General features: G+C 40.5%; 1 long non-coding RNA gene across 1 annotated transcript in view; it reads right to left on the reverse strand.

The window, feature by feature from the left end:
* Nucleotides 1-7,084: 7,084 nt before the first annotated feature.
* Nucleotides 7,085-13,916, reverse strand: part of LOC140716579 (uncharacterized) — a 29,199-nt gene continuing 22,367 nt past the window's right edge. Inside the window, exon 2 of the long non-coding RNA XR_012096318.1 lies at nt 7,085-7,618. This is a non-coding gene — a long non-coding RNA (uncharacterized lncRNA). The remainder of the gene's footprint in view (nt 7,619-13,916) is intronic.

The following is a 13,916-nucleotide window of genomic DNA, read 5'->3' on the forward strand; positions in this document are numbered from 1 at the left end:
GTGTCAGCAAATCAGATGACCAAGTGCACCCAGAACAGTTGAACAGTCTCTCTCCCTTGTGAATTCATTGTCAGTAGCAGGTGGGCCAATTGAGTGAATCTCTTCCTGTATATGGAACAAGTGAACAGCTTCTTGTTGCTGTTAATTTTCTGATGTTTCTTCAGGCTAGATGACTTAGATCCTGCCCCATGCACAGAACAGGTGAATTAGCTAGGTAGAAAGCTGAGAAGCAGGACCTCCAGGGTAGTAATTTCAGGATTGTGCCTGTGCCACACAGCAGTGAGGGTAGAAACAGGATGTTCTCATGGGCAGGCTTGTTGGGGAGGATTTAAACTAATTTGGCTGGGGGGTGGGAACCACAGTGAAGGGACTCAGCATAGGACTGGTGGTAAAAAAGTAAAGATTGTGTACAGTCAGACTATCAGGAAGGGCAGGCAGGTGATGGGACTTAGTTGCAGCCAACAGGCTGAGTATCAAAATATTAGGGATGTATAATCAGAAAGGATAGCAAATATGGTACTCAAAGTGTTTTATCTAAATGTGCATAGTATAAGAAATAAGGTTGCGCTATTACAGATTGCCAGGTCTGATGTTGTGGCCACCACTGAATTGTGGCTGAAGGACAGTTATTGTTGGGAGCTGAATGCCCAAGGTTACACGTTGTATCGGAGGGATAGGAAGGTAGGCAGAGGGGATGGCATGGCTCTACAGGTAAAGAATGGCATTAAATCAGTAGAAAGGTGTGACATAGGATAGGAAGATGTTGAATCCTTGTGGTTTGAGTTAAGAAACTGCAAGGGTAACTGCAAGAAACTAATGCGGGTTTTTAAGAGACTCCTGGACAGGTACATGGAGTAGGTTTTCTATGTTTCTAAGAAACTGCAAGGGTAAAAGGATGTTGATGCCAGTTATATACAGGCCTCCCAACAGTGGCTGGGAGGTGGACCACAGATTACAACAGGAAATAAAAAAGGCATGTCAAAAGGACAATGTTATGATAGTCACAGGAGATTTTGACATGCAGGTCGATTGGGAAAATCAGGTTGGTAATCAATCTAAATACTGTTGAGTATTGTTGAATGCCTAAGAGATGGCTTTTTAAAGCAGTTTGTCATTGAGCCTACTAGGGGATCAGCTATACTGGACTGGGTGTTATGTGTTGAACTGGAGGTGATTTGGGAGCTTAAGGTAAAAGAACCCTTAGGAACCAGTGATCACAATATGATTGATTTCAACTTGAAATTTGATAAGGATAAAGTAAAGTTTGACTGTGTAGTATTTTAGTAGAGTAGGGGAAATTAAAGTGGTGTGAGAGAGGAGTTGGCCAAAGTAAACTGGAAGGAGCCTTTGGCAGGGATGCCAGCAGAGCAGCAATGGCATGTGTTTCTGGGGAAAATGAGGAAGGTGCAGGACATGTGTATTCAAAAAGTGAAGAAATACTCAAATGGCAAAATAGTGCAACAATGGCTGACAAGGGAAGTCAAAGCTAATGTAAAAACAAAAGAGAGGACATACAACAAAGCAAAAATTAGCAGTAAGATAAAGGATTGGGAAGTTTTTAAAACTTAGAGAGCAACTAAAAAAATCAGAAGGAAAAGGATTAAATATGAAAGCAAGCTGGCAAATAATATCAAAATGGTAGTAAAAGCTTTTTCAAGTATGTTAAAAATAAAAGAGAGATGAACGGATATAGGACAGCTAGAAAATGAGGCAGGAGAAATAAAAATGGGGACAAGGAGATGGCTGAAGAACTAAATGAGTATTTTGCATCAGTCTTCAACTGTGGAAGACAATAGCTGTGTGCCAGATGTTGTAGTGTGTGAAGGAAGAGACGTGGGTGAAGTTACTATTACAAGGGAGGTGGTCAAAAAGCTGAGAGACCTAAAAGTACATAAGTCACCCAGATCAGATGAAGTGCACCCAAGGGTTCTGAAAGAGGTAGTGTTAGAGATTGTGGTGGCATTAGAAATGATCTTTCAAAAATCATTGGACTCTGGCATGGTGCCAGAGGACTGGAAATCTGCAAATGTTACTCCACTCTTTAAGGAAGGAGGAAGGCAGCAGAAAGGAAATTATAGACCAGTTAGCCTAACCTCAGTGGTTAGGAAGATGTTAGAGTCAATTGTTAAGGATGAAGTGATGGTGTACTTGGTGACACAGACAAGATAGGACAAAGTCAGCATGGTTTCCTTAAGGGAAAATCCTGCCTGAGATGAACCTGTTGGATTTTTTTGAGGAGATTACAAGTAGAATAGATAAAGAGGATGCAGTAGAAGTTGTATATTTGGACTTTCAGAAGGCCTTTGACAAAGGGCCACACATGAGGCTGCTTACCAAGTTAAGAGCCCGTGGCATTTCAACTGCTACATGATAGGCACAAAGTTCCTGTTTGAAACAGTCCACAGCCATTTGCCAGCTCTTCAGCTTAAAACACTTGGATGATTTACATCCATGTCTGCAAAGATTCAGAATGAGGCTTATGCAGTATTGTTATGACATTGAACATGTCCTTGATAAATCTTTCACGACACTCTGTCGAGGATTCCATGCAAAAGTGAGTGAGATGAAGCTGACATCACCTTCATGGAAGATACCAACATGTACTTAGGTACCTGAAAGCTTCAAAACACACACAAAATGTTGGAGGAACCCAGCAGGCCAGACAGTATTTATGAAAAAAAGCAGTCAACGTTTCGGGCCAAGACCCTTCAGCAGGACTGGAGAAAAAAGCTGAGAGTAGATTTGAAAGGTGGGGGGAGGGGACAGAGAAACACCAGATGGTAGGTGAAACTTGGAGGGGGAGGGTAGAAGCAAAGAGCTTCGAGGTGTTTCGATTCTTATACATAGTGTTATGATACCAGCCCCCTCCTTTGTGAGAATTGCAAGAGCCCTAGAAAAGGGGGGTCAATGACCCAAAAGAGAGAGAGAGAGACAGGCTGAATGGACACAGGAAATGGAAAGACATTCCACTGGGACAAAAGCTGGTGACTGTGGCATTGTTCTCAGGAGACACCTGGGAACTGCAGACGTGCCAACTCGCAGGGACATTGTAAAGCCCTCGGGCAAAGTGGGCTGGTTGAGAGAGAGAGGTTGCATCACCTGCAACCTGATTGACACCTGAGATCCCGTGAGGCAGTATAAAGAAGGGTCTGAAAGAGGACGACCCTCAGACGCACCAAGGAGACACCAAGAAGCACGATAACGCTTCCCGTGGGAACGGGAAGCCATTTTGAAGTAAGCCACGTGCGTTAAATTCCGAATGCGGGGTTTGTGGCTGGAACCAACGGAAGATCGCTTTTTAACTAACAACGGGGAAGATCGCTCCCCTGATTCCACGGATGTAAACGGCAAGTTTTTCCGTTTTATCTCTCTCTCTCTCCAACACGTGAAACCAAAAGAGAAAAGCCTGCAGACTTCAGAGTGACTCTTTATATATTTCCAATTGGACTCAGTATTATACCCTAGACAACGAAAGAGCTTATTTCTGAGTGATTATTAATGTACCTGCGTTTTAGATTGAGTATTGACGCATGTTATCTGAATGTTTGTATTAACCTTAATTTTTGTGCCCCTTTATTAATAAAACTTTTGAAAATAGTACCATTGGACTTCAACTGACATATCTATCTTTGCTGGTAAGTGAAACCAGTTACTGGTTTCATAACAAGTGGGGTTCTCGTCTCGGGATTTGACACCAAAAAGGGGGAGGTCAGTCAATCGGGATTGTAAGTCAAAACAAAATAATTTGGATCTGGTACGCAGGTAGCCAGACAGAAAAACCAGCAAGGATGGACGTGTGTGAATTTATGGAAAGCGCGACTGTGGCGGCGCTAGAGGTGAGCACCAAAGCAGACTTGTTAAATTTGGCGAAGGGGTTAGAGATGGAAAACGAGCAGAATCAAGCGGAGAGGCAAAGACAGCATGAAATTCGGATCAGAGAGTTAGCAGCAGCCGAGAGAGCGGCAGCGGGGAGAGAAAGAGAGAGGGAGGAGCTAAGGAGAGAGCGGTTTAATGTTAGTCGGGAGCTGAGAGTAGTACCTCCGTTCGAAGAGACGGATGTTGATAGTTATTTCTTGTTTTTTGAAACGGTGGCAGTGAACCAGAAGTGGCCACAAGAGCAGTGGGTCGCGTTGTTACAAAGTGTGTTAGCAGGAGGGAGGATTTGGGCAGCCAGGATGCCGACCCGCCGACCGGCGAGTGCGGTGGCCCCGCCCCTAGAGTCCCAAAGCTATCGCGCATGCGCGGTCACTCGCAGCCTGTCGGAAAAAGCGGCTGAGAAAGAGGACAGTTTAAATGAAGCCAGCGGTGATCTGGCCAAGATGTTTTTACCGACCCTGTACCATGAGGGTTCCGAGGGTGGTAAAACAGAAAGCAGTAAAGTAAAAGGGGGTAAGGGAGAGGAAATAGCCCTGCCCTTAGTGAAGAGAAAGGTCCTAGAGGTAGGAACTAAAGTTGAGAAACGGATAAAGTTGTTAAAATGTCCAGAGTTGGACATGGTTAATCTGTCTGGTTTGGCAGAATTGTTTGAAGAAGTTCAGAGTTCTAAAGGTGTTCTCGATGGTCCCGAGAGTGAAATGAGGGCAGTCTTAGAGAGGAAGGGTATCCTTGCTGTGGAGAAGTCAGCTGAAATGGCCGAGGAGGTTGTTTCAGCTCGCAGGGTTGCGCCTTCCCCAACGGGGGTCTGCCTAGAGAGTAACTGGAAGGATCGGGGGACGTTAGAATTTGAAAAAGGTACGGGTATTGAAAGCCTGGAAGGGGCCAATGTCCCGTTTGAGTGTGTCCAAGATGGGGGCGCACGTGGTGCTGAACCTGGTAACAGAGCTCAGGGGAAGTCTGAGGTGTTTGATTCAGGGGGACGGGGCGGCCGTCCTCGTGAGTCAGATAGACCTGGTTCGGGGAAAAAGGGGTTAACCTTGGGAAGTGTGAGTTCCCAGAGGGTTGTACAGAAGGGGGTCTTCAGAGTTAATGTGGAGTTTACGAATGGGGAGATAACTGTTGTTGTGGAGGGAGACGGGAAATCTGTAATTCCCAAATCAAAGGAAGAAAATTTAATGTCTGGATTGATGTCAGAAGCAGCAACCAGGCTGCAGAGACAATGGCTTGGTAACACGGTGCCTGCGAATCAATTACAGGTTGATTTGGAATGTAAAGGTGCCCCACACGCTATTGTTATTCAAGAGGGTGCTGTGAAAAGGCAGAATTTGAAATGCTGTCTGAGCAAAGCGAGATCGCTTGCGGATCTTAAATTGGAAACTAATAGCATGACGGGTCCTGAAGAGAAAAACGACAAATGGCCTAAAATTAAGGAATTGGGTGGTCTAAGTTTGGAACACGCTGATAAAATAACTCCCATGAAAGGAGCGGGCGAAAGCTTATTTCGCCAGGGTGCCCAAGATCGCCACGAGGGAATTAACCGGAAAAAAGGCGAGGGTTAATGGGGGCGCGATTTTTAAAATAGCAGAAGCCGGTTTTAAGGGATTTTGACAAAGTATGTGAATAATAAAGACAACACCCATGGAAGCTTGACTGTTAAGTTTGAAAGTAGCATAAAAATTTGTCTTTTGCATGAACCTTTGTAGATGTATGTAAGCTAAGATCACACCTCCTTAGTTATGTTGCCGAAGAAAGCAAATAAATAAGGTGGTTATTGAGCTGAAGTTTGATGCTACCAGGCGTTAGTAGGGCACATGAGGTTAAGGTATTAAAGGAAAGGGGCACTGTACTTGTTAACTGTTTAGATGCTGACTTGAATGTATAACTGTATTACTACTCTGTATTAGATTCAAAATTTCTGTAAGACTGTACCACTCTGGGTTTTAACCGCTGGTAAAAACCTTTTTAAGAGGGGAGGTGTTATGATACCAGCCCCCTCCTTTGTGAGAATTGCAAGAGCCCTAGAAAAGGGGGGTCAATGACCCAAAAGAGAGAGAGAGAGAGACAGGCTGAATGGACACAGGAAATGGAAAGACATTCCACTGGGACAAAAGCTGGTGACTGTGGCATTGTTCTCAGGAGACACCTGGGAACTGCAGACGTGCCAACTCGCAGGGACATTGTAAAGCCCTCGGGCAAAGTGGGCTGGTTGAGAGAGAGAGGTTGCATCACCTGCAACCTGATTGACACCTGAGATCCCGTGAGGCAGTATAAAGAAGGGTCTGAAAGAGGACGACCCTCAGACGCACCAAGGAGACACCAAGAAGCACGATAACGCTTCCCGTGGGAACGGGAAGCCATTTTGAAGTAAGCCACGTGCGTTAAATTCCGAATGCGGGGTTTGTGGCTGGAACCAACGGAAGATCGCTTTTTAACTAACAACGGGGAAGATCGCTCCCCTGATTCCACGGATGTAAACGACAAGTTTTTCCGTTTTATCTCTCTCTCTCTCCAACACGTGAAACCAAAAGAGAAAAGCCTGCAGACTTCAGAGTGACTCTTTATATATTTCCAATTGGACTCAGTATTATACCCTAGACAACGAAAGAGCTTATTTCTGAGTGATTATTAATGTACCTGCGTTTTAGATTGAGTATTGACGCATGTTATCTGAATGTTTGTATTAACCTTAATTTTTGTGCCCCTTTATTAATAAAACTTTTGAAAATAGTACCATTGGACTTCAACTGACATATCTATCTTTGCTGGTAAGTGAAACCAGTTACTGGTTTCATAACAATAGTACTTTCCTTTGTTCAACATAAAGTAGTGTCTGATACCAATGGACGTTTTGTTATAGCTTCAGGGAAATTAGATAATAAATTAATAGTATTTGCCAATGTGTATCCCACTAATGTAGATGATCCAGGAATTTTTGAGCTTTTTTTTTTCGTTTTTACTAGATCTGGGTCTTTAATCCCTGGTGATGGGAGGAGATTTTAACTGTTGGGTAGACCCAATTTTAGACCAATCATCTTCTAAACCAGCATCTCTTAATAAATCAGCTTTTTTTTATTCAATCTTTTTTACTGAAGTGTGGTATTGTTGATATTTGGCATTTTTTATATCCTTTAGATAGGGAGCACTCATTTTTTCCCCATGTTCATCATACATATTCCAGGATTGATTTTTTTTATTGATAGTCAAATGATTTCAAGTCAAGTCAACTTTTATTGTCATTTCGACCATAATTGCAGGTACAGTGCATAGTAAAAAAGAGACAACATTTTTCAGGACCATGGTGTTACATGACACAGTACAAAAAACTAGACTGAACTACGTAATAAAAAAAACAGAGAAAGCTACACTAGACTACAGATCTACACTGGACTGTATAAAGTGCACAAAAACAGTGCAGGCATTGCAATAAATAATAAACAGGACAGTAGGGCAAGGTGTCAGTCCAGGCTCCGGGTATTGAGGAGTCTGATAGCTTGGGGGAAGAAACTGTTACATAGTCTGGTCGTGAGAGCCCGAATGCTTCGGAGCCTTTTCCCAGATGGCAGGAGGGAGAAGAGATTGTATGAGGGGTGCATGGGGTCCTTCATAATCCTGTTTCCTTTGCGGATGCAGTGTGTAGTGTAAATGTCTGTGATGGCAGGAAGAGAGACCCTGATGATCTTCTCAGCTGACCTCACTATCCGCTGCAGGGTCTTACGATCCAAGATGGTTCATCAGTTTGTTTCTGTGAATATAAAGAGATTGCTGTTTCAGATCATGTTCCTGTATTTCTATCTTTAAATCTCCCTGGTCTTCCACAAACAAACAGGTTTTGGCATTTTAATACAACTTTGTTATCTGATAAGAATTTTTAAAAATTTCTAGAGAGGCATTTTATTTTGTTTATTGAACAGAATAAAAAGGAAGAGACTTCTAATCTTATCGTATGGGATACCTTCAAGGCCTATATTACAGGTCAAATTATTTCTTACACTGCAAGTGTTAAGAATAGAGCTAATAAAGAAAGAACTGAATTAGCCAATTAATTGAAACAATTAGATCAAAGATATGCTATAGCTCCTGATCCTGTTTTATATAAAAGACCTGTTGAAGTTAAAACTAAATATGATCTTCTGTTAACATATCCAATTGAAACTCAACTTCTTAAAGATAAAACTCAATTTTATATTCATGGAGATAAACCAGGCAAAGTATTGGCAAACCAATTGAAAATTTCTGTAGTTAAACGACAAATTAAAGAAATTTGTAAAACTAATGGTGATAGGACAACTGATCACTCTGAAATTAATGATACCTTCAGAGAATTCTATTCTAAACTTTATAGTTCTGATTCCCTAAATATAGTACTGTAATGAATAATTTTTAGATCAATTAAATATTCCTGTACTTTCTGCAAATAATTGCAAACAGATGTATCAACCCATTTCTTATGAGGAAATTGCCGAGGCTATACATTCACTACACTCGGGGAAGGCTCCGGGTCCAGATGGATTTTCTGGAGAATTTTATAAGACTTTTTCCTCATATGGGATCTAGGCCCCATATGGAGCCAGTGATCATTAATGGAGAACGTGTGGAGCAGGTTAAGACCTACAAGTATCTGGGAGTACAGTTAGACGAGAAGCTTGACTGGACTGCCAACACAGATGCCTTGTGCAGGAAGGCACAGAGTCGAATGTACATCCTAAGAAGGTTGGCGTCATTCAATGTCTGTAGTGAGATGCTGAAGATGTTCTATAGGTCAGTTGTGGAGAGCGCCCTCTTCTTTGTGGTGGCGTGTTGGGGAGGAAGCATTAAGAAGAGGGACGCCTCACGTCTTAATAAGCTGGTAAGGAAGGCGGGCTCTGTCGTGGGCAAAGTACTGGAGAGTTTAACATCGGTAGCTGAGCGAAGGGCGCTGAGTAGGCTACGGTCAATTATGGATAACTCTGAACATCCTCTACATAGCACCATCCAGAGACAGAGAAGCAGGTTCAGTGACAGGTTACTATCAATGCAATGCTCCTCAGACAGGATGAAGAGGTCAATACTCCCCAATGCCATTAGGCTTTACAATTCTACCGCCAGGACTTAAGAACTTTTTAAAAGCTATTATTAATGCTTTTTGAGACGATGATTTAGATGCATATCATATTTTTTTTTTACTGAGTTAAGTATTGTATGTAATTAGTTTTGCTACAACAAGTGTATGGGACATTGGAAAAAAAGTTGAATTTCCCCATGGGGATGAATAAAGTATCTATCTATCCATCTATCTATCTATCTATCTATCTTAATTATACTGCAGCTACACTTAGTCTTTTTGGACTCTTTCAAATTGGGTAGCTTGCCTCAATCTTTCTATGAAGCTTCTATTTCGCTTATCCTAAAAAAAGAACAAGAACCCAACTGAATGTTCTTCATACAGACCAATTTCATTACTCAATGTTGATACAAAAATCCTTTCTAAAATTCTGGCTCGTAGGATTGAAAATATTTTACCTTCTATTATTACTGATGATCAGACTGGATTTATTAAAAACTGACATTCCCAATTTAATATACACCATGTAGTAAATGTTATTTACTCTCCTTCTCAAGAGGTATCAGAATGTCAAGTCAAGTCAAGTAACTTTTATTGTCATTTCGACCATAACTGCTGGTACAGTACGTAGTAAAAATGAGCAGACTTTTTTCAGGACTATGGTGTTACATGACAGTACAAAAACTAGACTGAACAACTTAAAAAACAACACAGAAAAAAAAAACTACACGAGGCTACAGACCTACCCAGGACTGCATAAAGTGCACAAAACAGTGCAGGCATTACAATAAAAAATAAACAAGACAATAAGGCAGTAAGGTGTCAGTCCAGGCTCTGGGTATTGAGGAGTCTGATAGCTTGGGGGAAGAAACTGTTACATAGTCTGGTCGTGAGAGCCCCAATGCTTCGGAGCTTTTTCCCAGACGGCAGGAGGGAGAAGAGATTGCATGAGGGGTGCATGGGGTCCTTCATAATGCTGTTTCCTTTGCGGATGCAGCGTGGAGTGTAAATGTCTGTGATGGCGGGAAGAGAGACCCCGATGATCTTCTCAGCTGACCTCACTATCCACTGCAGGGTCTTGCAATCCAAGTTGGTGCAATTCCCGAATGAGGCAGTGATGCAGCTGCTCAGGATGCTCTCAATACAACCCCTGTAAAATGTGATGAGGATGGGGGTGTGAGATGGGGACTTTCCTCAGCCTTCGCAGGAAGTAGAGATGCTTCTGGGCTTTCTTTGCTATGGAGCTGGTGTTGAGGGACTAGGTGAGATTGTCTGCCAGGTGAACACCAAGAAATTTGGTGCTCTTAACAAATGTGTGATATCCTTAGATGCTGAGAAGGCCTTTGATTGGGTTGAATGGAATTATTTATTTAAAACCTCTGAAAAATTTAATTTTGGACCAGATTTTATTCAATGGATTGAATTACTTTACCTATCTCCTTCTGCTCGGGATCTAACTTTCAAAATTCCAAACCATTTAGACTTCACCGCAGAACCTGCAAGGTTTTCCATTGAGCTCTTTGCTCTTTGACCTAACTTTAGAACCCCTAGCCATTGCTTTTCGAGAATCTAATGATTATCTGTGGTATTTTAAGAAGTATTACTCACAAAAATCTTGCTTTATGCTGATGATATATTGCATTTTATTTCTAATGTTGAGACCTCGTTACCTTGCGTACTTCCTTTACTCTCCCATTTTAACTATTTTTCAGGATATAAATTGAACCTACATAAGAGTGAATTATTTCCTTTAAATAATTTGGTATCAATTAATACTGATCTTCCTTTTAAAATTCTAAGGAATCAATTTACTTATTTGGGTGTAACAGTCACTAAGAATTATAAACACCTGTTTAAAGAAAACTGTCTTCCTTTATTGAACCATGTAAAAAAATATCATTCAATTGGTCACCTCTTTCAATATCGTTGATCAGACAAATGAACTCTATTAAAATGAATATTCTACCAAATTTACATAGCTTTTTCAGGCTTTACCCGTTTTTATTCCTAAATCCTTTTTTGATTCTCGATTCTATTTTATCCTCTTATATATGGAAAAATAAACTTTCTTGATTAAATAAAGTTCATCTTCAAAAATCTAAAACATTTGGAGGTTTAGCCTTACCTAATTTTAGGTTTTATTACTGGGCAGTTACTATATGATATTTTATATTTTGACTATACTATGTTAATCGTGTAAACTGTCTGGTATGGGTTTCTTTAGAAGCTAACTCTGTTAATAAATTATTTCCCTTCTTGGATCCTCACTTCCTTTATTTGTAAGTAAACTAACTGATAATGTAATAGTTAAACTTATTTTGAGGATCTGGATACAATTTAGAAAACACTTTGATTTATTGAGATTTTCCCTTTCAAGTCCCATTTATTCTAAGTTTTTTTTAAACCCTCCATGACTGATTTAGTTTTTAAAGAATGGGATAGGTTGGGTATTAAATCTTTTTGGGATCTATTTGTTGGAGGAAATCTTTTTACATTTGAGAAATTGTCAGCTAAATATAGCTTACCTAAAACTCACTTTTTTAGATATTTACAAATCAGAGACTTTCTAAGATCTCAATTATGCACATTTCCTATAAGCTCAGATAAGAATTTACTAGACGTAATTTTCAATTTGACACCTTTTCATAATGGTTCAATATCTAACATTTATGGCATGTTACTGGAGACAAGGATTGCTCCTTTAGACAAAATTAAGAATCTCTGGGAACAAGATTTACAGACATCAATATCTGAGGAAACTTGGAATGAAATTTTTAAACTGGTTAATACTTCATCATTATGTGCTCGTCATTCTCTCATACAATTTAAGGTGGTACATAGAGCTCATTTGACTAAGGATAAGCTATCTCATTTTTATTTGGACATATCTCCCTACTGTGACAGATGTAATAATGGAGAAGCTTCATTAATTCATATATTTTGGACTTGTCCGAGTCTTGAAAAATTTTGGAAGAAAGTTTTTCAAACTTTTTCTTTACTTTTCGAAGTCAATTTTAAGTCTAATCCTCTGATGGCCCTATTTGGTATTGTTGCAGGACAAGATATCAAGCTGAAGGCATCTGATTTGCATATTTTGGCCTTTAGCTCTCTTATAGCTAGGAGGCACTTTTGTTTAAATGGAAAGACGTTTTTCCTCCTACTCATGCTCAATGGTTATGCGATGTTATATCTTGCTTAGATTTAGAGAAGATTCGTTGCTCAATTTATGAATCTCGTCAAGATTTTCAAACATTGTGGGGACCTTTCTTGAATTATTTTCAAAACCTTAAAGTCGCTGTTTAAATTCAGATGTTGGATATTATTATTTTTATTATATGAGAGGTATTTTACCTTTTCTTCTCCTTAAAAAACAGCTTCGGTCTTGGTAGGGGTTAGATTCTTTTCTTTGTAATAAATTAGTATATTTTGATAATTATTGATTACTTAAATGAATACGGGGTAATGAGATTGTTACTATGAATAGATATAATGGAATTGGTCATTTTAAAATCTTTTTTGACCTTTTATATATACTTTCTTGAACTCTGTATTCTATGTAAACTAATAAAACTAATAAAAATATTGTAAAGAAAGAAAAGAGCTAAGAAGTTGATTGGTGAAAGAGACAGAAGGCCATGGAAGAAAGAAAAAAGGAGAGGGGAGGAGCTCTAGAGGGAGGCAATAGGCAGGCAAGGAGCTAACACGAGAGAGGGAAAAAGGGATGGGAAATGGTGAAGGGGATGGGGGAGGGGAGGCATTACTGGAAGTTTGAGAAATTAGTGTTCATGCCTTCAGGTTGGAGGCTACCCAAACCGAATACAGGGTTCCTGCAAAGGCTTTCCTGCATCACAGAGTAAACTGGACAAAATTTGCACTGAGTTGAAAAAGGACCAAATCTGCAACAGGGTCATGTAATACACGGAGCATGGAAGGCCAGTTGTTCCAAAGAGAGCTCACAAACTCAGACCTTATTGGCTTAAAAGAGACACATTCACAATTCTTGATGGTTTGCTGCTGCAGGGCTCCAGACTTGTCATTCCTACTTCTATGCACATTAAAATCACCAGTCAAATCCAGCAAGAACATGAAGGCATTGAAAACTGTCATCTAAGAGAAAGGCAATCTGTATGATGGCCTGGTCTGAGCAAACAGCTGGGAGATTATGTAAAGCAATGTGAAGCATGCAGAAAACTGTACAAAAATCATGCAGAATCTCCCTGTCCCACAGAATTCAGACTTTCCATTACAAACTGCAGGCACAGACACTTTCAAGCTGAAAAGAGACAAATATCTTCTCACTGTGGATTTCTATTCACAAAATGCTGAGGTGTCCGAGTTGCCCTCTACACCCTGAGCAGCAGTTATATAGCACCTGAAAGCTGTATTCTCTCACCATAGAATACCAGAGACACTCGTGTCAGATAATTCAGCTGCTCAGAAATCTAAGCCTTTGAGTTCAAACACCAAACAAGCAGTACATGGTACCTGCAGGCAAATGGAAAAACAGAAAGAGTAGTGCCTCTTACTGAAGGCAAAAGACCCCTACAAAGCACTGCCAGCTTATCACTCCACAACTCTTGCGAATGGCTGCAGTCCATCTGAGCTGTCAATGGGCAAAGACTGAGAACAAGTCTACTAGTTCTTCCTTCATTTCTCCATTTGCTGGACTTAGACTATGGCAAATTTTGAGACAAAACAGCTAGAGAAAACAAACAAGAATCTTTGTTACTACTAAGGAGTGATGAAGCTGTTTGTATTTCAGACCAATTCTTCAAAAGAACAATGGTCCGGCAGCATGCACCATGATATTTTCTGACAGAACATCACAAGGTGAAATCAGATGGAACCAGTATGTGCCGATGTGCCTTTAAAGTCCATAAAGGGTAACAGAAAGAAATAGCATAGCCTGATTTTTACAATGAGGACCATTTACCTGAGATAGACACACCTGTTCAAAAATCCTCATCCGCACCAACACTTCCAGGAGCCTACATCAGAT

This window comes from Hemitrygon akajei, chromosome 25, assembly GCF_048418815.1.
Source record: "Hemitrygon akajei chromosome 25, sHemAka1.3, whole genome shotgun sequence".
Lineage (NCBI taxonomy): Eukaryota > Metazoa > Chordata > Chondrichthyes > Myliobatiformes > Dasyatidae > Hemitrygon > Hemitrygon akajei.